At 46.0% G+C, this 23,915-nt stretch overlaps 1 protein-coding gene across 1 annotated transcript in view; it reads right to left on the reverse strand.

Moving 5' to 3' along the window:
• Window positions 1–2,362: 2,362 nt before the first annotated feature.
• The window catches only part of TWIST2 (twist family bHLH transcription factor 2), a 37,800-nt gene continuing 16,247 nt past the window's right edge, over window positions 2,363–23,915 (reverse strand). The window contains exon 2 of the mRNA XM_074910844.1: window positions 2,363–2,988. The gene's annotated coding sequence lies outside the window, so the exon portion shown is untranslated. The remainder of the gene's footprint in view (window positions 2,989–23,915) is intronic.

Genomic DNA, 23,915 nt, shown 5'->3' on the forward strand with positions numbered 1-23,915 from the left:
AATTCAAGTGTGTTTTCTGTTAAAGATCTGCGATCTGGAGAGTTTACAACTCTCAAATTGTCAGGACCTTTTGGAGCATTTGATAGTCTCAGTTGTCCACTTGGGAACCGAAACCACTCATCCAAGCCCCAAGGCATGGCTGTTTTTTGACTGGCCTGACCAGCTTTTAAAGTTAGTACTTTTTCTGCCGGAAAAAAAAGAAGTTGTATCATACCTCTGGGTTCCAAATTTGCCTCTTGAAGGCCATTCACCCACAAGAGCCTTGACTAACCCCCAGAATTCATGGAAAAGGTACCAACAGGTGCTTGTGAGCATTTATTTTTGGTAATAGTTGCTAGTGCACTTTGCAGAGAGAGAGACCAGATGTTTTGAGCTACCATGACAGGTCGCTAAATGCATGGCACCAGAGCATGGGATTCAGCAGCCCTGACCCTTTGTAGCATTAAGGAAGGCACATGGCAGCTCTGGTGGCACTGCTACAGCTGCACACATCTGGCCTGTGGCTTGGCTAAGTCTGGCCATCTCCTCCTGGTCCTGGTCATGTCCTGGGAGAGAAGAAACAGCACATCAGGCTCTTCTGACAAGCTGTTAATAAGGCTGAAGTTGGGTTTGGGTGCCCATGCTTGGAAAAATGTCACTCCTTGTGGTGAAATCAGTTTGGTGCAATCTGGAGCATCTTTAAAGATTCACAAAACTGCAGAAATTAACAGACAAACATTCATACCCTGGGGAAAAAAGAGTAATTCTCTTTGCTGCATGACATGCTGCATCACATGACATCTGTTAAATTCACCTTCTTAAATGGTATTTTTGGCTCTGCTGGTACCAAAAGCCCAGGCTGAGATGTCATTTACTTTTCAGAAAGTAAGAACTTCTAATGGATGTGATGTATTTTACTCTATGCAACTACTCTTGTTTTAAAATAAACATTTGACGTTGCAGCTCTGAAACCTATCAGGCAATTAATACATCTGATACACACATGTATGTTCTTGATTTGGCACATTAAAATGTTTTTCTCTGAAGCTGGTTTAGATGGAATGACATGATTTATTTTTTAATGGCTCTAGACACCACAACGTTGTGCTTTTTTTTTTTTTTTTTTTTTTTCCCGGAGTCAATTATCCTTCACCATCTTTTCTTTCCCTTCCCAATACATCACTCCCAGACAATTTCTGAGCACATTTTGCTTACAAAGGTCTGTTTCACTTCTTGCTTCGCAAAATCGAGTTGATAATCCCACCAACAAATGCTGACGGTCTCAAACTGCCTTTGCCAGAGACCTGCCCTTTAACCAATGTTTCTGTCACCTCAGTGTTGCAGTCCAGATGCTCTCAAACTATCCAGCATTGCTGTTAATGCAGCAGTGAAAGGGTGTGAAAACAAAAAGTCATTTGGGATAATTTAGCCCCATGTTTCCAGATCCATAGTGATTGTTCTTTAAGGGATTTTTTTTTTTTCCAGACTAAATTATTTTTAAACATGTTATTTATGACCTGGCTTCATCATGAGTATGACTGAGGGTCTGACAGGGCTCTGCAAGGCAGTGGAGGAAGGTTAGCAGGCACTAGCAAAGCCCACCAGTGTTTGCTCACAGAGTGGAAGGTAAGAAGAAGGAACAGATCAGCGAATCTGGGTAACTGTTTCTGCAGTGCAACTGGCTTTTGTGGGTTGTGCATCTTTTCTGGGCACAATACGAAAAGGCCTCTCTGGCTCACGGGCACATTGCCGTATGTTCATGCAGCCCCTTCCTCTGCTCTTTGAGAAATGCTTGCCCTTAGCATTTCCATCAGCAAACTTGCTGGAGACCAACTTCTTATTACTCTAGCTGAAGGCAAGCGTGCAGACCTGTCGGTGGGTCTGGTGCATACTAAGATACGTTGCATTTTGCTCAATAAAGGGCTCTGCTGAGAGCAGAAGCCACTCAAGCAGTGTGTTGGAGAGCACGGTACTGAAGAGGTGCACACCTCCTCTGCAGCACCTGCAGCCTGAGCAGACCTCCCGAGCCAGGGTGCAAGTAAATAACCAACTACTACTGGTGTATGCAGGCAGACATCAGCCCAGACAAGTGATGTTCATACCTTCTGCACCCCATCACCCATTACCTGGGAAACATCTTTTAGCTAAATCTGTGAGTTTTGAAATATTGTGGGGTACAAGGAAGAGGCTCAGCCTCTGCTCGAAGCTGTGCAGTCAAGAATGTAAATCTCATACCTCCAGTAGCTGCATGACATCTTTATTTTTATTGGCAAGAGAAGCAGTATACACAGCGACATTGCAGTCTCTTAGCTCATTAAAAATATCTCAATAAATAAAACAAATAAGCAACATATACACTGGAACAGAAAATGAAAAAAAAAAAGGGGGGGGGGCGGGGGTGAGCGGTAGCAAATCATGGAGCAATAAGGAAGAGGCGGTAGAGTGTGGAGGGCAGTCTGTAATCCAGGCTGTACTTGAAACAAATCATGCAGGGAGCTGGGGACACGGTGGGCTTTTTTCTTCTTTTTTTTTTTTTTTTTTTTCTGAGAGCCTTGGTCCAGTTTTGACATTACTGTACAAGAAATCAGGTTTTGAATTTTTAAAAATAGACAAAAAAAAGCCCCCAAAAAGAATACAGCTAGGGGGAAGTAAAATCCGAACCCAAAGATTTCTCATAAATGTATTCCTGAATTAAAATTTTTCAGAAAAAAAAAAAAAAGGAATAAAACCAAATGCACAGACAGACAGACACAAAACCCAACAACAATGAACAACCAGGAATGTTGCTTCTCTTTTCTCTTTGGTCAGTCGCTTGGGAAGAGATGTTGCAAAGTTTCAGACTGTTAGATTTGGTGCTGTTTTCTGCTCAGTCTAAGTGCTCCACAAGAGTTCAGAGCAAGGGAGGTCAAGAGGGGTCTTCTGGACCAGTTTACTTGAGGTTGTTAAGGTTTCAGAAGCTACAAACTTGGATACATCCCAATTCCACTTCAGTCTCAGACACTGGACAGTCTGCAGAGAAGGAGAAAGAAAAAAAAAAAAAAAAAAAAAGAAAAGAAATACACTGAATACAGGACATCTTTCTGAGATATGCTGTCTGGTAAGTTCTTTTGCTCTACAAATCAAATCTGTGGTTCATGAACACCCGTAAACACATGTTGAAACTTGCCGCTGGTCCCAGCAGCGTGGAGGCCCACGGTCCATCCAGCAGCTGGGTGAGATCCAGTGTACCAGGAGCAGCCCTCACCTCCCTTAAGCAAGTGAAACAGGGAGATCATATGCTCAGGCAAGTGAGATGGACTTTAGAAACCCCACCCACAGCGACTCTTGGCTCCTCCTGCAAAAAACAGGCAAATCCTGCTGGAAATGAATACGCTTTCTTTCCATCCTGGGGTAACACTTTTATGCAATATCTAAGAACATCCAAAAACAACAACAAAAAAAATCAACCTAAACTTAATTCCTTTGACTTGTGGCTGTATAGCCTAAGTTCAGAGTCTGGTAATGCCACAGCTTTTTTTTGATTTGTACTGTGAAATAAATCCACAGGCAGGAGGACTGCATCCATGAAAAAGTCCATATGCTGACAGCAGCATCTCCAGCCCCAAGGGATGTTGTGCTAAACCCATTCTCCGTGTGATTCCTGGTGATCCAACCCTGTGTATCATCTCTCCTTTGCCCCATTTATCAGGATGTGACAAGATGTAGCAACATATTGGGGAACCCTGTTACCTGTGGGGTTTACTCTGATCTGCAGCAACCTGCTGTTGCTCATTTGTGGGCTGATGGGACAAATTCTGTGACCCAGCAGTGCCCATGGGAAATCCCATCGAACTTGGAGGAGGGATGGTTTTGCAGGCAAGATGCTGTTTCTGCCCTCAGAAAGCCACCTCAGCTCATATATCAAAAAGCAGATATAATTATTTCCTCCCACTAAGGAAAACTTCCATTTAGCTTATTTCCTTTCCTTTCCTTCTCAAAGTTATTAATTATCTAATTACAACCACATTCTGCAGACGAGCTCAGGACTTGACAGACTGCCCAGGACCACTTAGGAAAGCTTAACTGCTTGGTGTGTGCAAGCAGCAGTGGTTTGTGTATGTGCACGTCGGACAGATGACAGGCTGGCCCTTTCCTAATGCTGGCGTTGCCACAGCCCTAGCTGGGGAGGGACATGGGAAAGGAAAATAAAATATAGGGAGGAGGAAGATACCATGGAGCAATTTTCTGATGGTCTTTTTTAAAAATTATTTTCTCCAGCAAGCAGAAGAAAGAGTGGAGGATGTTCACTGCCAGCTAGAGGAGTATCACTGTGCCCTACACTTCTCTGAACCTGGCTGCCATTGTAAAACCAGGTGAGACCAGGTGGAAAGCAATACTGAGCTGATCTGTTTCCACTGACTTTTTCCATCCCACCCAAGATGGGAGAGGTCGGCACAAAGCTGCTCTTAGAGCAAAGCTGGTGATTTGCAAGCCGACGTCTTTAACCCTGGGTGAGAAGCCCTGCTCTGGCTGCAGCCATAGTGTGGGATCTTGTTTCCACTGGTCCTTTCTAGTTTCCAGCAGCTCCTTTGGCTCTGCCCAACTGGAAAAATGGGAATTTCACAGAAGCTCAGTGCTAACAGGGTGTTTTGGCTTACCAGTTACAGCTAGGTGAATGAGCTAGATCTACCCTGTGGCGCAGGGCTCTGACATGGCTCTCCTATGCTCCCAGGGCTTAACCCATCCTTTCCCATCCCACACAGGGCACGAGGACCAGGGTCATGGTGGGCAGACATTGCTGCTACTCAGACATTACTTGGCTAATGCCTGGTTTTCAGCCATGGCAGGACCAGATGATGTGGTAGACTATTTCCACTGCTGTTTTCTGTGATCGTCCACTGCACACTAAAGCAACCTATCTCAGCTGGTGGAGCAATATTATGACCAGATACAGAGGTCACCCAAAGGAAGCTGCTATACCTGGCTATGAAGAGGTTATTCTCCCCAGCTTGACAGGTACTTGTGTTTCAGTTCACATAGTGTAACATTTTGCTAGTTGTTCTTACCAGACATTCTACATAAATCCACATCAAAGAGTAAAATCTGCTGGTTCACAGACTCAATCTGTCAGCACGATAGAAGGAAAGAAGTACACAAGATGAAAAAACAGCCCCTGTATCACCTATTCCCTCTGTTTCTTCTTCTCTGGACCTTTGGAATGTTGGATGCTGACTGCTTTTGAAAATCTGACTCTATATCACAATTTTGAAAACACATAAATGGTAACAGAAGGAGGTGGGCATCTTCTTGCTGCATGCAGGGACACACTTTGGCAGTGGGATGTGTGGAAACGTCCACTGCAGGCAGAGAAGTGATGAGATGTATGATGTCTACACCCAACCTGTTCCCCCTCAGTTACCCCCTCCAGGTCACCCAAATAGAGCAGTACTGTACTAAAAACCTGATAGCATCCCACATGGAACTTAATAAGGTAAGGGAACTTTGGTGGCTTCTCAGTTTGCTTAGAACAGTGGACAAATTATGCTCTGATTCTGTCTTGTAATCCTCATGTCAGAAATCTGGTCCTTGCTCACTGCAGTTTGAGTCTTGGCTGAGTAAGACGGATAATACGCCAAAACACCTGCAGGCTGGTCTTTGCTCCTAACCAGTGCTGCCACACCACTGCAGCCAGTGGTGGCTGCCTCCTCCCGCCCCTTGTTTCTGGAGCCCACCTTGAAGTGTCCCAGTAAACCCAGTGCTTTGTGCCTGGGCCCCCAAAGGGCTGGCTCTCATCCTCCGACTCATACACCAAAAGGGGAAGCATGGCTCCACTTGCCTTCAGGAGCTATAAAATGAGTCAGTGGGGCCTTTCTGGCTCCGTCCCCTCTTAAATTATAGAGAGCTTTTCCATAATGATTTTGTGCTTTAATGGACCCTCCCAAGGTCGTGCTTCATGTTTATGATCTTTTAATCCCAGAGGGACTCAGCAAGGCACTCGTCAAAGCCTGCCAAGGCACTCAGCTGGCGGCTACTCCTGTGGCACTTCTCAGCTCCGCTCCCGTGAGCCAGACCCACGGAGGTTTCTGAATGCACTCCTGCAGGTTTCATGTGGTGAGGTATGGAGCTATGGGACTTACTCTTAAAAGAAGCAGCAAAGTCCAAAGTGGATTTCACAGAGAGTGTGCAGAGTTTCTTCCTGGCACTAAACTGGTGTGATAGCATGGCAGGACCTTGCAGAGTTTAGTTTTAATCCCAGCTCACACACAGGTTTGCTATGTATTGCTCTCTCTGCATGTGCCTCAGTTTCCCTGGTTGGGAAATTGCAGTACATCCCTTCCTCTTTTACAGAGCATCTGGGATTTAGTCAACTGGTGCCCATAAGGCACCTTGTGACTCTCCAAGGCATATCTGAAGGGCATAATACTACATTATAACACTGCATGATTACAGTGGCTGGACTGAGAGATGACACACGGTGAAGCACTCTCTGAATATGGTTTCCAAGGATTTCTCTTACGCCGCAGCTTGTAACACAGAATATAGTTGTTATGCACTGCTATATCACAGACCCAGTGCACTTTCTTCTGTGAATTAAAGTCCAGTTGCTCTGGTTTTTTCCTTGCTTTAGGAGCATTTCCCAGCCCAAGACCAGAGCATGCAAACCACAAGAGCTGAGAGCTGCTGGCTTGATGTAAAGTGGCAGCAAGAGCACAGCCCTGGTTTCAGGAAATTTTGCAACATGTCCCCAGGGTCTTTGCTTATATAGGATTAGGGTGGTTTTGGTTACAAAGGGATTGAAATAATTTCCATAACATGACCAAGAGTGCAAATGAAATAAAAAATGCAGCAAAACTGTTTGAGTTTGTTTGTTGGTTTTGTGTTTGGTTTTGTTGGTGTTTTTTTTGTGTGTGTGGGTGTTGTTGGTTTTTTTTTATAGGATGCTTTTTCAAATTCTTTTAAAGTTGAAAATGTAAAAAAATGGTTCTTCCCCTGGGGCCCAGCCTCTCTTTCTCCATGTAGGCTTCAGCCAGCCAAAATCCCTACCAGGAAGGTGCTGGCCCACCTTCTTGCCTTGTGTGTGGGGCTGGGACTGGGGTCAGGCAGTGAGTGGGGGGATAAGGGGTGTGAGTGGTGGCAGGGTGCAGTACACGCCAGTCGCTCACCCCGTGCCAGCTGGTACTGATTTCAGCAATCACCAAGAAATTTATAGACTGTTTCCTCCCCCCTTCCCCTTCAACTTGGGGAAGTAAAAAACAACATGGGTCAACACAGAGACCCCAGCCCTGCTCAGCGGGTCAGTGCAGGGCACGCTGCCCATGGGCTGACGGAGCTGCCTTCAGGCACCTCCGGAGTGGATGCGGTTTCTGACCAAGAGTCTTTGCTGAAAGGAGTTTGAATTGCAATAATGAATTTCTTATAAGTGACACCAGCGGGCACGCTCCTCACTGACCCTGCGTGTGACTGCCCCAGCAGTCCTGGCCACTTTCCCCACCGACCCGCAATGTCCCGTCAGCTCTACTGCCTTTGGCACTGTCCCTGCCACCGTGTTTTGCCTCCTTTGAAGTCTCCCTCCCCAGACTGTGCCTGCTTTTTAAGTATCCCCGCAACATTCATTTTAATGGGATGTTAACTTCAAGGGCTGCTTTTTTGGCAGCTGTGGAGGTTTGGAGTGGGGAGTCGCATTGCTGCAAGGCAGGCTGGAGAACAGTGGGGCTGCCTGGGGTGAGGAAGTAGGACACAAGCAGAACAGGCAGTAATGATGGGCATGGGTGACAAAAGAGCTCTTGTGATATTCCTCCCTGGGAAACAAACATGCACGGAGGAAACAAATGTTAAACCAGCTCATGAGAAAGTGCCCAACAAACTCAGCTGGAGATCCCCATCACCACCATCTCGAAACTCATCTTTCCAAAATGAAAATAACCAGAAAAGATCAATATAGGGAAACATAAAACAAAAGCCTTCTTGGGCTATTCTCATCCATGCTGTTATTTAAGGTTCCGCTGTACTAGGTGCTGCACAATAGTTGATAAGATGTTATGGGCAAGTTACAGGGTGAATGGGGAAGAAGTCCCCTGTTGAGTTGGATCTGCTTGGATATAACACCTGAGCAAGCATGTCAGGCAGTGACCTCTTTGGTTGTTGCCCGCGTGTGTATCTTCAAGGCTGGAGAGCCTTTATATATTTATCAAGAGGAAGAAAATGTGACATAGATGAGTTATTCTGGAATAGTCCAACCACCGGGTTCAAGCAATGCTGTGTTACAGCACAAAAGAGGACGCTCTTGCTTTAGAAAATCAATAAAATGTTTCAGTCGGCGCTAAGTAGCAGCTGCCCTTAATATTTTTTCAAAATAAATAAATGCGGCTAGTTCGGTTATTGCATTATGTCATGCCCCCGGTACGCCTGCCCGCCACACCAGCGCTGCGTGCGTCTTGCCCCGTAGGCACAGGAACAGGGAAAAACAACAGCAAACAATGCAAAACGTGACTTGGGGGTGCACGTGTCAGCCCCCGTGCCTTTGGAGAGAAAAGGTCAGCATGGGCTGGTGTGAATTTTTGAAATGCCAAAGCAAGCAGCTCCAGCAATTGGATTGTTCTTTTTTAGATTAGGAAATGCCAAGCTGGAGGGGAGGACGAATCTCAGCATATTGACTCTCAGGCCAGAAAGTCTGAATTTGGATTACTTCTGGCCATGAGAGATCTGTCTCGCCTGTCTACTGGGACAGTGGGCTGGATGCAACCTGCAGCAGGCAACCTGGGCTCCGGCAAGCATCCTGTGCTCATCTCTACCCACCTCTGTGACCCAACTCAGCCACAGATTTGCCAGCCAAGGGGACTGCCATTAAGACAGGTTGAAGTGTAGAGGTCTGAGATACCAAGAAGGATCTTGCTGGGGACACAGAAATCACCTAATTTGGCAGAGGCTGTCATCGTCACGGGCAGGGTGCCTACATGAGGTGCTCACCGCCGAATTCCCTCAGTTCACCCTTAACCTTCCTCATTCCTGAGCCTGGTGAACGGGGACCATCGCTTCCAGCTGTCTTGAGTATGGCTGCTTTAAAAAAGCATATGGCAAGTATCAGTAGTAATATCCACGGTCAGGATTGTATGCTTTGCTTTCCAGCATCCTGTGGTTTTTTATCTGCTCAAAACCTTCTGAAACTTATGTTGCTTGAGATGAAAATTTTCCATGCCCAATGGTGATTCCTCTTTCTTGTCATTGTTTTTGTTTTCTGGAGCCTGGGCAAAAAATGGTCCAGCTGTTTTGGAGCACAGGGAGAGTGGAAAACAGCCGTGCTCCAAAAATGCTGAAGGCTTCCCCGTGACTGTGTGTTGGAGGCTGGGATGGCAGTGGGTGGAAAGCTGAAAGGCAGCATGCAAATTGTCCGACTTGCAAAGCAGCTTCCCACCTGGACCTGGAGGAAATTAAGTTTGTTTTGACCTCATTCTGAGCCTCCCAAAATCGCCTTCCAACTATGCACAGGCTGAGTGTTTCTGTGAGCCATATGAAGCAGGCCTGAGGCAGGAAGCATGGGGAGTTATTTTGGCTTGGCTCTTATCACAGCACCGTTAAACTTGCAGCCACCATGAAGCAGCAGAGATGCGCTAAATTGGAGGCAAGGTGGCTGCCGGAGCTGGCTTCGAGCTGGCCTCATGACCAGCAGTTTGGGACATACACAGGGAAACCAGGTATTTGCTACCTAGACCAGGTGAAATGTATTCCCAGCAGAGTGCCTGGCCAAGCAAACGGGCACAGCGGCTCCTTAACCCTCGGTGGTGGGATGCCTCTTGCCTCCTTTCTGCCTGAAGAAGAACCTGGTGTCATGTAGCGAGCTGAAGTTAACGTTTGCCCAAGTGAAGGCTGTGCAGGCAGCCTTCCCTCTCTCCTGCCATGCCCACAAATCCTCCAAGCCTTTCTATGAAGGATCCTCTTCACCTGATGCTGTCCTCCCTCTGCCTGCTTCACCCAAAATGAACAATTGCTCCATAGCTGAAGGCAGCACCACTTGTTTTTAGAGAGTGTGTAGAGAAGCTTTTGCTCTGTCAGTCAAAACCAGATGTCAGAAAGTGATATGGGAGTGACACCAGAAGAATTTTCAAGAATTTTCAATTCTGCAATTTCCATGTTGAAATTTATGCATAAAACTTTTATCAAAAAGGCTAAAACTCAAATTCAGACACATGGAGAATTTCAGCTGAATTCGTCAAATCTTGTAAGTGCGATTGTGGAAACACAGGTCTCTGTCTAAGGATGGGAAAACTCTATTTGCACAAGTATTGTTCATGTTTATGCATGGTTTATTAAATGCTTAAATATTTTCATAGCAAAGTCAAAGGAAAAAGGGTTATTCTGTTCTGCATATAACATACATAAAGCTACACTTGCAGCAGGCATCAGCTGGATGTCTACCAAAGGGATCTTCTCAAATTATCTCATGGAGTTGACAGCTGTCCCCAGAGCCAAAATGGATTGTAGCGTATATTAGAAATTTTAAATATTTTTGTGATTTGGATGGTGCAAAAATGCAACTTTTTAGGAAAAATACCATATTGCTTAGCAGCAGCAGGACTTTTGCAAGGAGGTAAACATGTGCCCTTCCTTGCGGGAAAAGGCAGCGTGTGGCAACCCCTGAGAAAGATGGAGAACCATATTTCGGAAAGCCATTTCCACACACCAGCATTTTGAAACTTGACCACACCGCAACAGGGCGTCTGGTTGGGGAAAATCAAGGCAGCAGCAGTGTGGGGTGGGACACCAATGCTTGACTCCTGTCCTTGAGCACATCTACCTTGCTGCCCACCCATGTGCCTGGGAAACCAGCCCATACTTGTTGTGCAATAGCCTCTGGGGATACCCAGCTGCCACACAAGGGGCTGGGAAACCTCTTTCTGAACATGACCAGAGGCGAGTAGCAGAGGTGAGGCATGAAGGGGAAACTGAGGCACAAAGGAACAGCACCTTAAAATAGCAGAAATCCCTTGATTTTTAGGGCATTTCTGACCATGAAAGGCTAAAAAGTTAGAGGTGGGGAATAAGTCCCCATCCTCATGGTTGCTTTCTGCCCTCAAGGGAGTGCTGGTTCTTGTGGCTGTAACACAGACCCCTCCATGGGCCAGGAAAGGAAAGAGCCTGAATGTGCAGCCGTCCCTCAAGCAACAGAAAAGGCAGCAGGGCCAGCCTGCAAGGCTTTAGAGGGGAGGAAGCAGCAGAGAAAGGAATTCAGATAATTGTGTACATGCAGAGGCGGGAGAGAGGGCCAAAATCAGATCTAATGCTGCGGGTACAGACAGACTGAAACCAGATACTCTGGCTTGTGTTTTTCTGCCTTTGCTGGTATGAACCCTTATCAACCATCCCCTCTTGAAGTCTCCTAGTTGAAGGAAAGCCACAATTATGTGCATCTTACAGCTGGGAAACCATTTAAAAACATATCCTTTGCAGTTGTTCATTCCTGAGCCACAGGGTCCCCCCTGCTATCTCCAAAAGTACCCCTTGCCATCTAGAGGAAAGCCTCTAATCTAATTTACTCCAGGCTTTTCAGACCTTGGACGATCTATCTGCCTATGTCTAGTCTGAGGGAAAACCTCCTCCCCGTGTCCGGCAGCTCCCCAGTTTGTTATTGGGAGCATAACTAGTGGTTTGATGGGGATGTGGCATAAGAAAACAGAGGTTTAAGCTTTTTCTCCTCTCTTTGAGAATGTTTCTGTGTCCCCAGCCCCTCCTGCACACCGCTGAGAAAGGTCAATGTCTTGCTCATACCTCGCTGCTCGGGAAAAATTGCTGCCATGAAAGATCCTAAACAGACAACGGGAGATCCCGTGACCCTGGTGCCTCCTGCCCATGTCTTGTCCTGGCTAGTGGAGCAGGACAGAGCACACCCACAAGACTGGGGATCAGATCAGCTGCTAAAATCAGTTCCTCACTCACAGCTGAAATAAATATGGGGCACTTGTGAGTGCTTCTCTCCTAAGTACCCACAGCAGAGAGGATTGATTCAACTTTTTTTTCAAAATAAGTCTAATGTCAGTAGGCAGCCCATATTGATTGAAATGGCTGAATAATCTGGCTTTAAATCCTTTTTTTTCCCCTCACTCAGCTGCAGAAAGGCTCATTTGTGCCTACGGCCACCAACCTAAATATATATTATCTATGCAATAGATGTCAGGGCATGCTGTCCTGGAAGAGCTGCCTGACCTCTAAGGTGCTCAAGTCCAATTTAACAATGCTGCAATGTATTTGTCACTTTATTTTTTCTTTTCACCAGATTATTTTTTCAATTAAAAAAAAAAATAGAAAACTGACATTTTAGAAGTGACTGAGATACCATTTGCTTGCATGGATCCAGTGCAGTTGACACTGTGTTTACCAGAATGGCCTGTATTTAAAACTGCTTTATTAAGCTATAAAGTCTTACCTATTAACATACTAATCAGCAGTTAATTGACTGCTTTTGACTGCCACATACTTTACTATTTTGGTATCTATCAGGCAGCTGAACTTCTTGCACCCAGTTCATATTTAAAGGTGGAAAATGAGCTTTTCCACTCTTTCAGCCTCAGGCATACCTCTGTAAGGCTAAACTGCTGGAGCAAAAGAGGTGTCTCCAGCACCAGAGGAGGCTGCGACTCTCACAAACAAGTTTAACACCTCTGCATGCTCTGATCTCTATTTTTCTTTAGCTCCTTATAACTGAGCGGTTGTTTTTTCCTTGTGGTTTCAGTTTCTTTCTACTTGAGAAGAAGAGAGAGACGCTCACCAAAAAGAGAAGCTGAAGGGCTGGCACACCCCATCCTGGACCTGTGAGGTACCTGCAAGCTCAGAGCTCCTCTGAGAAACCAGCTCTGCCCCGACTCAGATCAGCACAGCTCACCCTTGCCCATCAATGTGAGAAAGCTGAGGTGGCCTCCATTACACCCAGAAGCTCGTGGGCTCAACAACTTCTCATGGGAAAATTTGCCCTTTGGGGCCCTGAAACACCGAGAAAGCCACTTCTTCAGCATTTCGGCTTGTGGCTGATTGTCTTAGCCCAGGTAAAATCAGCTGCCTGGGGCTGGCCTCATGGTGGGGAGGAGAAGCCAGAGCTCTGCAAGGAAGCATTTTGCTGCTGGGACACTCAGAGTTTCTGTGTTATGTCCTGCCTCCCTGCAGCAACCTCTGGGCAGTTAATAATATTTGCTCCAAGGTGCTGTGTCCGTCCCTCTCCAGAAAATTAAACCAAACAGAAAAAAGCTTTAAACAGGAAGGGACCCCCCCAAGGAACATTTCCCCCAGTCCTGCACTCCTCCACAGCCTGATCATTGGCCTCTTTGGGGCAGTGGGGCTTGTCGCAGCTGGAGGAGGAGGTAAGTTTGTGGGAGCCCCTTGTTAAAATCTTGGCAGCACATCACTGAAAGCTCAGCTAGAAATTGCCGAAAGGCGGAAGCTGCTAATGAGCAGTTGGAGCAGGAAAAAGCAGAGCTGCTTCAGCGTTTGAAAGGATCGTCTAAGCGCCGTCCTCGGCTCTGCCCAGCTGCCTCGTGGGTGGCTCAGAAGAACAAGCGCCAGGGGACACCACCAGCATCTCCTGACCCATGAAAGGGCAAGTGGACAGGGAAAGCCAGCAGCTGGGGGCAAAGAAGGACAGGAGGGAACCAGACACCACCAGCTTTCCCAGCTAATGGAAAAGCAGGGAAAGGCATCGCTCTTTCCTTGGGCTCATCTCCTCTCCTCAGAGACACTCACACATAAACCTGGCTTTGCACAAGAAAGGTGTAGAATAAAGGAGCAGGGAGAGGGGAAAAAGTCAAGGAATAAGATGTTCCTCTTGGGAAGCTCAAGCGAAATATACGTGGTTGAAGAGGAGAGGTAGTGCAGATGCAGACGTGTCCCTAAAGAGTGGCCCTGAAGCTGATGAGGCTTATGCCAAGGATGAGGGCAGTCATCATGTCTTCCTCTATCTCGTGAGTTCCCCCCATCCTCAGCCTCTGGGCTTCTCAGATCAATACAGGCTCCAGGTGCCAGACCACAAGCAATTTTCTGGGCAGGCACTTGGTTCTCTCTGCCTGAAGTGCATAGTCAAAGCAGTGCCAAAGAGATGGAAATATGTAGAAATCAGGTAAGGAGGGCAAAGTTGTTATGGATGTGCCATGCACTTCTATTGAGATGCTCACAGGAAAAGCCATGCAAATCTTACCCTGCACAAGCACAGCTTGTAAATTAAGGCTTAATTTATTTTAGGAGACTGTTGCATGACCCATTACAGCTTGACAACTTATACCATCAACTGGACTATGATGACTGACTGCGTATCTGTACTAAGCTGTTTGCAAAGTAAAATATATTGGTGCTGAAGACAAACATGTTCTTGTAGGCTGACTGAGACTCTCTGAAAGGAAAACATCAACAGGAAGATGGTTCTTCTTCCTCTTGGGAATCCATGAAGACGGTGGCTCGGCAGCTGGCACACATGCAGCATGGTGCAGCATGCTCTGACAATGCTGGCAGTCCGTGTGAAATGTGTCTCTGGTCCCTGTCTGCCTCTACAGGGATAAACACAACTAAGATATGAAATGGGCTGTAAAAATACCCTTCTGCCTCCACCTCAATTTAGAATAGCAGAGAGTACTGGAAAAAGGGAAACCTTTCCTCCTCCCTCTGTGTTCCTGCCAATACAAATTCTAGGAAAAACACCTTCTCTAAAAATAAATATATACATCTGCAGCTTTATTCTTTTTCCAAGGGAACTCTTTCGGTCTGACCTGCTCTGCCAGCAGTTTCCTTATAAGTTCTCCTTATTTTTCCTGTGTGCAGCAAGTATTCAGCTGCAGTTTGCAAAACTCGTGAGTGGCAGCATCCCTGTGGGAAGCGCCAACCATCATTCTCTGGCGCCGGGACTGGGACTGAGCACCAGCAGGTCCTACCCCAGGGATGAGACCTTTCCTACCCATTTCCTCAATTTACCTATCCTTGCCCTGTTTAGATTAGGTACTTCGGGAACAAGTCTTGCTGTATTTGTACACGGCTGAGCACAAGGAGGAACAGTCTCAGCTTTTTTTCATCACTGTAGCACAAAGACTCTGTAATAATGTTGACTCCTAAGAGTAAATCAGCAAGTGGATGACAGCAGCCATCCGTTATGACTGACTCAACTGTGCCGATTAATGCCAGTGGAATTAATAACAACAACAAAATCCCTGCTTTAAAAGCATCTATGGTTTAAACTCCTTACTCAAAAAAAAACCCAAAACAAAAAAACCTGGGGCCACCCACTAAAATGCAGAGACAGTTTGCTTAAAATCAATGGCATTTTGTTGGCTTCTGTGAACAATCCACAGGACAGGTACGATCGCCTTACAAACTCGAGGTGCTTTTTAATGTTTGATACAGTCACTGACAAATAGCAGCTGAAACACCTGTAGACCAGATGTGCACAGCTGTACGTGTGCTGCTGCTGATCAATCTTCAGATTACATCATGCTCCAGATGCCTGACTTCAGAAACTCTTGGAAGGCAGAGCTGGAGCGAGCGAACTGCAAGCTTAGGCATTTCTTTCTTCCCAAGAGCAGTGCCGTGCCTCCTCTGCACGCAATGCCGAGCCCTTTTGTTGTCACTTTGACCTGCACAATGCAACCTCAAAGCAAACAGAGGAGAAACTCCAGCCAGCCATTTGGAGAGAGACGTTGGCATCCTGTAGGCAGGAATAATGCCTCTGCATGATTAATATGCTGGGGAGATGGCCTATGTATCATCCACTCTGTGTTTCTACCACCTGGGACCCAAAAAACCATCAACACTTCCCTTTCAATTGGTTTATTCTAGTGTTTCTCCACACTGCAAGACATGGCACAGCTTCACCATCTCTCTACAGGCACACATGTGTGTGTGTGAGTGTGTGTGTGATTTTAATTTTCAGTGGATTCATTCCCTGCAAGAAGTATGCCACTTGTGCCTGTAACACTGGGAAGCAAAATTTTGCCTGCCTTGAGAGAAACTTGGAGGTGATTGCTGAAAAAAGACCCTGTTTTTTTGCATTTGGAGTAGGGAAAAAAGTTTTTCTTTTGCTGATGAAGCTGTGTTCACTCTTCAAAACTTGCAAACAGCTGCTGGAGCAGACTCCCTGGAGCTTGGGTGATTTAATCCCCAATTTTTACACTTATGGACCTTTACAGAGCATCACAAAAGCCCTTAATGCAAAGAAGCACAATTCTGTCTCCTTGCCCAGCATGCTTCATGTCACCATGCCTGGGTCTTGGCAGAGCTGGAACTCGCATCCTGGGTGATGTTCCCAGATATTTGCAGAGAAAAGGATGCTACTTTGGCATCTTTCCCCTAGCATGAGGCAGTGTTTGAAGAATGTGCCCTCACTCACCACACCCCGGTCCCTGAAGTCAGCAATCTTGCAACTGCTCCGCCTCAGCCCGGCAGTGTTTCACGTGGCGGCAGGTGCAGGTTTTTGATAACCACCCAGGCTCTGAGTAACGATGGTGATTCAGTGTACGTGTTACTAATCTCCCAGGACTTTCAGAGGGGATTGTACCAGGCCAGGTCTCCATCTGGGATTGATCATCACAGCTTCATTGAAGTCAAGGGGCCAAATTCTCACTTGGAATAAACCAGCTTAACTCCACTGCAGTCAATAAAGCTACTCTGATCTTTTTTTATGGCAAGAATAGTCCAACTCTTTAAAGTACAGGGGGTTATAGGGTGTTGCCCTCATGCAGAGGGAGTTACATTTTTATACACTGAACAATCTTGCTGGGGTAAGAAGTACTTGGCATCCAGTAAGGCACTGTAGCGCATGCTGGTGATGTTAACCATGTCATGCTTCAGAGAAAGGCACCAACCAGCTGACATGTGGGTCTGAGGCAAGCACAGCTCGGGACAGGAGACCCTCCGCATTCACCTCTTTGGCTTCCTGTACACGACCGATGCTAACACCATGTGTCTTGGAATGATGACAGTGGCTTTGAATATGGGGTCTTGCTTTGCATTCGTTATCTGGTAGTGACCGGGAGGCTCTTTCTCTCTGTCTTTGATGGTCTAACAGCTACATTAACATGGGCATAAGCCTGGCAAGAGCCATCCTGGGTTCTGTATCTCTCCTGGGTCATTTCTAGCCTTTACTTCAAGTACCACACTGTATAGTCCTTCTCATAAACTTTATAGCTTTCACCTTCCATGTAGATGACATTGCCCATGCTTAAAACCAGACCTCTAGACTTCAGCCTGAGTCCTTTCATCCAGCTGCTGCTCTTTAGTTTAATAAGCCCCTTCCTCCCCCTGCCTTGGTGTTTATAATGATCCCTGCCACCCCTTATCTCCTTGCCAGCCTCTTCTCAAGGCTGACTCTCTGCTGTCTGGGGGTGCCCAACACAACACAGCTTTGCATCAGGAGACCTTTGCAGGACAAGTGGAAGGAGGTGAGGTTACCTTCATGGCTAGAAGGGGCTTTGGAGTTTGTGGAGGGTTTGGTTTGAACATGCCTTGTTTCAGCATGGTCTTGTTTGCTTTGCTTCAAGCCTCTTGGCTCGCTCTGATCAAAAAAATGCTTGAATGTGTGGTTTTTCAACTCTGTGCACCTTAGACTGTGGTGGCTACTGGAGGGGCTCCTAGTTAAGGTAACGGCAAGGCTTTCTGGAGAGGAAGGCAATAACAGCAGCTGTGAATCTCCCTTGGGTCTGGTCATGGGTGAAATATTTTATCTTTATTTTTGTGGTTTCTGATGTTGCCATCCTACTTTGGGAGTGTGGTCTCCTGAGGAGATAGCAGCAACCCATCAGTCGCTGTCTGGGTTCTGAGCAACCATGAATCACTCATTTTTCCAAGACTCATAAGGCTAGCATCGTTGCTTCTAACTCTGCTTGAGGTTGGCCGGTTGCTTTACAGGCTTTCCTGAAACTGTTACGTGGGTGATGCTGAGCAAGTAAGTAACGGGAAGCGGGAGAGGGAACGATCTTACTCACAACCTCTTTAGCAACACATTTTCAGCCTGGACAGTGCTGTGAGCTCCCCAGGATGAGAGCTGCCCAACTCACTGCTCTGTTCCAAGAGCCTGCACTCCCATAAACTAACATCCTGAGGGTTCTAATTTCCTCTGAAATGACTAACTAATATTTTTTTTTTTTTTAATGTGCATCAGTGACCTGGGAGTGGACACCAAAGGTGGTGTATTCTGCTTGCTGTCTACCAGCTTTCTATGTTGCTGCTTTGTGCTTCTTTCCTAAAAATAAGCTACCCACTTCAGAGTTCTTATATCAGTTTTTCATCACAGTTCTGGAGTTTATGGCTTTGCAAGAGGTAAAACAAAGCTGATTGCTGTTATTTTTCAGAGGGAAACAAACCATCTCACTCCAGCAAGTTCAAACTCCCAGGGGAAGAAATATGCAAAGATGAAATCTCTCTGCTAAAGGAGCAAAAAAGTCAGCGTGCCCTTAGCCGAAGTATTTAATCGCATGCCTAATGTCTAAATGTGTGCCGTTAGCCCCACTGACTTCAGTGGGATTTAGCACATGCACTAAGGATGGATGTTAACATGCTCTGCTGAATCAGAACAGGCTAACAAATGATTACCAAGAACTTGATTTGTATGCAGCATGCACACAGAAGCCTAGAAAAAGCTCTGGAAAATTGGTTTACATGGTCTTTTCCATTCTGTCGTCCTGAAAAAGGCAGATGTATGTTTTCTTGTTTCCAGTTGTCAGGGTTTTTGAATTTCAGTGATTAAATGAATGGGTTAAGTCAACATTTTCAACCAAATTAGTGTGGATGACTCAGCTCAGCGCCAGCTGGCTGGTCTTGTTTAGGTTTGCCAGCTGTAAGCTGGACTTGTTTGAACCTTTGAGTCTGAGCTCTGCTAGGTTCCCACTGAGCTAATAACCTGTACTACTGTGGTACTGATGCAGTCCCCTTTCTGGAGGGGAGGAAGAGGAGTTCTCTGCATCTGTTCAAAACAAGGACTTAGTGCTTGGACTTTGGCAGTGCTGTTCCCCTCTGAATTTCACAAGCTGTCCTAGGATGTGTGGACCTAAGTTAAGCTTGTGCTCCTGTGAATCGGTGGTTTGCTGTGAAGCTGCTGCTGGTGGGCTTCTCATCTGACTGCCTGGGTTTGCAGCTGATGCTGAATAGCTTTTCTGCTCTATACAACTGAGTTTTACACACGGCTTATGTTTTCAGTAGAGCACAAGGTTCCCTGAAGTTTCTTATTCCCCAGGTTAAATCTGCACAAGTGTATGTTTATGAAGTGTGAGGGAGACTGGATGTTACATTTAATGATTGAAATGGAAGCTTTAAAGGCTCATTAAGAATTCAAATTGAATACAGGTAGAGTATAGGGAAGTATTGGTCTGTCTCTGTCTAGAGAAGTATGTGTGCATGCTTCTACACGCAATACACAGATCATATGTGATACCATATTGAGACTAAATATACTGTAGGTGTGTAGGATGTCACTAGTGACTTAATTTAAGCACTTTTCACTCATTTGTGCTTTTTACCAGTTAAAGATGCTTCTGTTTTCTTTTGAAATTTCTGGTTGCCACTCTTATTCGTGCACGGATTGGTCTCATCATATCTACACGCACTCCTCCCCTACACATGTATACACCTATAATACAGCATTTGCCTGTATCAGTAAATATTGGTGTGCATGGATATACATACATGTGATACCTTAAAATTGGTATTCCTCTATTAGGGAGTACAACCATAGGGATACCAATGATAATCAAAGAGATTCTGGTTTTAGACATCACACCTTGTGGAGAGGGTCTCCTCTTCTACTGATCCTCAGTTCTTAGCAAATTGGATAATAGCTGTATTTCTTACTACATCCTCACACGAAACATAAATAGGCTGCTAAGGATCAGAAGTTCCTCAACTTAAAGGCTCCCTAAAACAGTAGTTATTTATATTTATAATAGTTACAGCATCAGTAGATGAGTGAATGAAATGCAGTTTTAGGAGCTGGGCCCAGGGAGGTTGGCTGATCCTCGTGGCACACAATTTTTCCCTGAAGGTGGAAGAAGTAAAAAATGCAAACGGAAAGGAAATCGCAAGTTTTCGCTACCTGAATATGAGTGCTGCAGCTAGGAAGGATAAAGGCCTTTACCTAGAGCAGCGTGCCTGGCTGGGAGCTAGTCTCTGCAATATATCTGAAGCTGCAGCCCACTTGAACCGCAGCTGGAAACCTTGCAGCAATGCAATGTGCTTCTGTCCCTGCGGGACTGGCAGGAAGCCTTTGGAAATCAGCACTCCCCAAGTGAAAATAACTCCTTTGCTTGTGCCATGGCTGCCGGCTGGGGAGGTGTCCTCAGGCTGGGGGAGCTGTTGGGCCACACTTGTCTCCTGGCAATGCACAGATGCACCCTACAGGAAACTTAACCTGACATCCCACACGATTTGGCGGAACAAAGTGATCTCTGCCCTTTTCATACTTATTTATATTTTTAGTTGACTGCATAATCTGGCCCTCTAGAAAGTCCCTTCAGGAGGTCACACAGCTGAAATAATAGCTAATGAATTTTTAAAAATTATTTGGGAGTTAAATAGTTTATTCTTCTTTTCCTTCCCTCCCCTCAGTCCCTCTTTGGCAAACACTCCTGGGTTATTCTACCAGAGTGCTTTCCCTTCCAGGCCTGGAAGATGCTGCAGAAGCATCTTATTGTGTACGAAGGAAAGACCTATGTTCATCTCCAGGTGTTTGCATGATGCCCCCAAACTAGGTAGGGCTGGAATAAGAAAACTAGCTGAAGTATCACAGCAACTCCAGAGACTAAGGAGAACTGTTGGCATTGGTTTTCCTTCCAGAGATGTCCTTATTCTGCTCCCATCACCTCACTTGGCTGTTTTATGTCTGGTTATGAGATGCCTCAAATCCAGAGGATGGGGCTCTTGGACTTCTCCAGTATAAACTATCCAAACTACTTCCATCTATGCCCTGTTAATGAAAGGAGCTGAGTTTATTCCTTTCAGTGGAGCTGTGCCTGCTTACACAAGCTGGGGTCTGACTGAAGAGATTGGTGGTTTGTATCTGTTCTGGAGGAGTCTGCTCCCCTTTCCATGTCTGCAAAGGTCCTTCCATGTGCATGGCCTGTGGATGACATGTGGATGAGAGCTTTTGGGAGCTCCCTGCCTTTTCAGGAGATCACCTCTGATGAGACCCAGCCAAGTCATCATCTTGGATGAGGATTGTTCCTAGGCACAGGAGAGCCAAGGGAATGCCTGTGGGCTGCCTTTCCAGGAAAGGGAGCTGTGGTCTAGTCCAGGGACCAGAAATGTCTGTCGAGATGGCCTGGGCCACTGCAGTAGCAGGACATGTAGGGGCTGCTCTGAAACTGCTTGTGTCTTCTGGACTTCTAGCTGTATACCTCAACCCTGAATATGTTGCTTTATCCCTACTAATGTTGGTTTTGTATATTATGGGTTTAAGTTTTTCCAAGAGATTCAAAGAGCAACTGAATGATAAAGACTCTCAGACATGAGCATAGGCTGATTCTCAAAAAGATCAAGGAAACTTTGTGCCTTTCAAAAAAATTTCAGTTCTGCAGGGGCCCTAAATATCTTTCACCTCACCTCATCTTCAGTCTGTTCATCAGACCCTGCCACTTCCCTAATAACAGATCAGAGGAAGGAAGTCCTGACTGTCTAAAGGCCAAGTTCAGCACAGAGCTCCTGTGAGGAGTGGACACTTGCACACGGTGAAGGTGAAATAGTTTTGTCGTGCTTCAGCTCAATGATGTTTGGCCATGTTAGTCATGATCAAACAAAACAGCCTGGCTCCCTGCTGTGCGGAGAGATGCAAAATCATCAGGGTGAATTTTGACCTACCTCATGTCTGGTAGCAGATGAGAGCTGGGGACCTACTGCTCTCGTGGGAGAGCTGGGGGGGGCTTCGACTCAACTTTGGGTCAAGGTTAGCACCAGGGTGGGAGAGAAAGTGGGGAAACCTTCCTAGTACCCTGCAACCAGTCTCTGGGAACCCTGTTTACATCTTTTCTCCTTCCCTGTTTTTTGTATCTCTGGAGGATGTGTAGGCGTGAAAAGGGTGTTGCTGGCTCCTGGGAGTCTTTCTTCCTTCAGCCTGTCTCTTTCTTGACCCTGATGCTCATGACAGGTCTGGCTGCTCCTCCTTCATCCCAGCCATTGTGCCCACAACATCCAAGTGATTGCAGTGCTCTGTGGTCTGCACAGCAAAGTGGAGACCCCCATTGTGAACAGGCTCCTCATGTTAGTGTGATGCCTGGTCAGTTCTCAGACTCCCTTTGTGATAATTCCTGGCCCAAGCTGCTCATTCTGCTTGCTGCTGCTTCCTTGGTCCCCAAGGCCCTTTGCTTCCTCTGCTGTTGGTCTCCTGGGCTCCTTCTCGTCTGCTCCTCCTTCTCCCCCCTCAATTCCCTTTGTCCTTTGCTCCATCACTTGCCTCTGAGATGAGACCACAGGAGATGATCCCAGCTCTTGGTTCAGATTTACTCAGCTTTGCATTGTGCCTTCTCCCAGTTTTGGGTTCCTCACTGTCAGGCTCAGCTCAATACCAGCAAAGGACAGGGAGACATGTGTGAGCACATGTCCTCCTGACAGCTCTCTGTAGTATCAGGATTGCACTTCCTAAGGCTCCTCCTCACACAAGGCTTCAAAACCAACATGGAATTCTCCTTCCATGTAATTAGTGTGAGTTTGTCCTGCCTTGGAGGAAGCTGGTGCTTAAATCCCCTCTATTTCCCTCCCACCACTAGGCACCATCTGTTACACTGCAAAAAGGTGCATCTTCCCAAGATCCCATCTTATTTCTCAGAAGGGACTGCAGCATGGAGGAGAATCATGCAGTTTTGCATCTATCTGTAGCAAGAAAATGCCATTGTGTTAGTATCTACAGCAAGGCAGGGAAAAGGAATAGATGAAGGTACAGAAAAACAGCTGAAAGTGTCCACAATTTGGGAATACTCCTGTCTCAACACCTGTAATGCAAAATTATCTATGTTTTTTGCTTTCCTTTCTGCACCAGAAACCTCTCTTGCTGTTGTGATGTCTAGATTTAGTCCTGATTTACTGGCATTTTATCAAAGTCCCATATAACTTTTTTAATGATGCTATTAACAGAGTATGTAATGTCTTATCAATTAATGTAGTATTTTTAATAGGGTATGTTTTTAGCCTTCAGACTTTAGGTGGGAAAGCTTGAACATGTGATCTCTAAAGAGTTCAAAACTAGGAATAAGATCTTGAAGTATAGTTTCTGAAATCCTGTCTCAGTTCAAGTCTGATTTGGGGGGTTAGCAGCTGCCTGGGAATGGGGAGGAACCAGGGGAAAAGGCTTTCCAAAGCTGCAAGAATATATGAGGGCTTTCACAGCAAGGTGGAGAGAATTTCTCCAGGTATTAGCATGATTTTTGACAAAGAAATTCAGTCTTGCAGTCAACAGCAGTTATCAGTGTTGCACAAAGTGGGGATGGTTGCATCCCTGATCTAGGAAGTCAGGGGAGAAAGTTAGTACAAGAGGTGTTTGGGTCCAAATTATTATCAGTCAGCACTATGCAGGCAGTTATGTCTCTGCCCTAACTTTTGCATCTGTGTGCTGACAATAATGGTGGCTTTTTTTTTTTTAATGCATCCTCATCTCTGCAAAATCTCTGGTGGTTTGTGAACCACAGCACTGCTGATTTAAAGCATGCCTAAATATTAAAGGAAAGTCTGATTTATGCTATAAATGCTTGCTCATCAGTTTTCCTTTTAATCATTGCAACTGTTGGGACTCTAAAGCCCCCTTGGCTCCCCCAGTCACTTTGCACGGCATTTTAGCTATTCTGCTTTAACTGGAGACCTCCGGATGGCTCTGGCCCAAGTGAACTCCTTGAGATCCTTATGCAGTATTCTCCTGGTGGTACCCTGAGATCAGCAGATGCTGGCCTTTCTCTCAACTCCCACTCAGTGCCTCAAATCCCAGCGAAAGCTCTCCTTCCGCTGCTACACCCTGTGCTTTG

This window comes from Athene noctua, chromosome 7 (assembly GCF_965140245.1).
Source record: "Athene noctua chromosome 7, bAthNoc1.hap1.1, whole genome shotgun sequence".
NCBI classification, from domain to species: domain Eukaryota; kingdom Metazoa; phylum Chordata; class Aves; order Strigiformes; family Strigidae; genus Athene; species Athene noctua.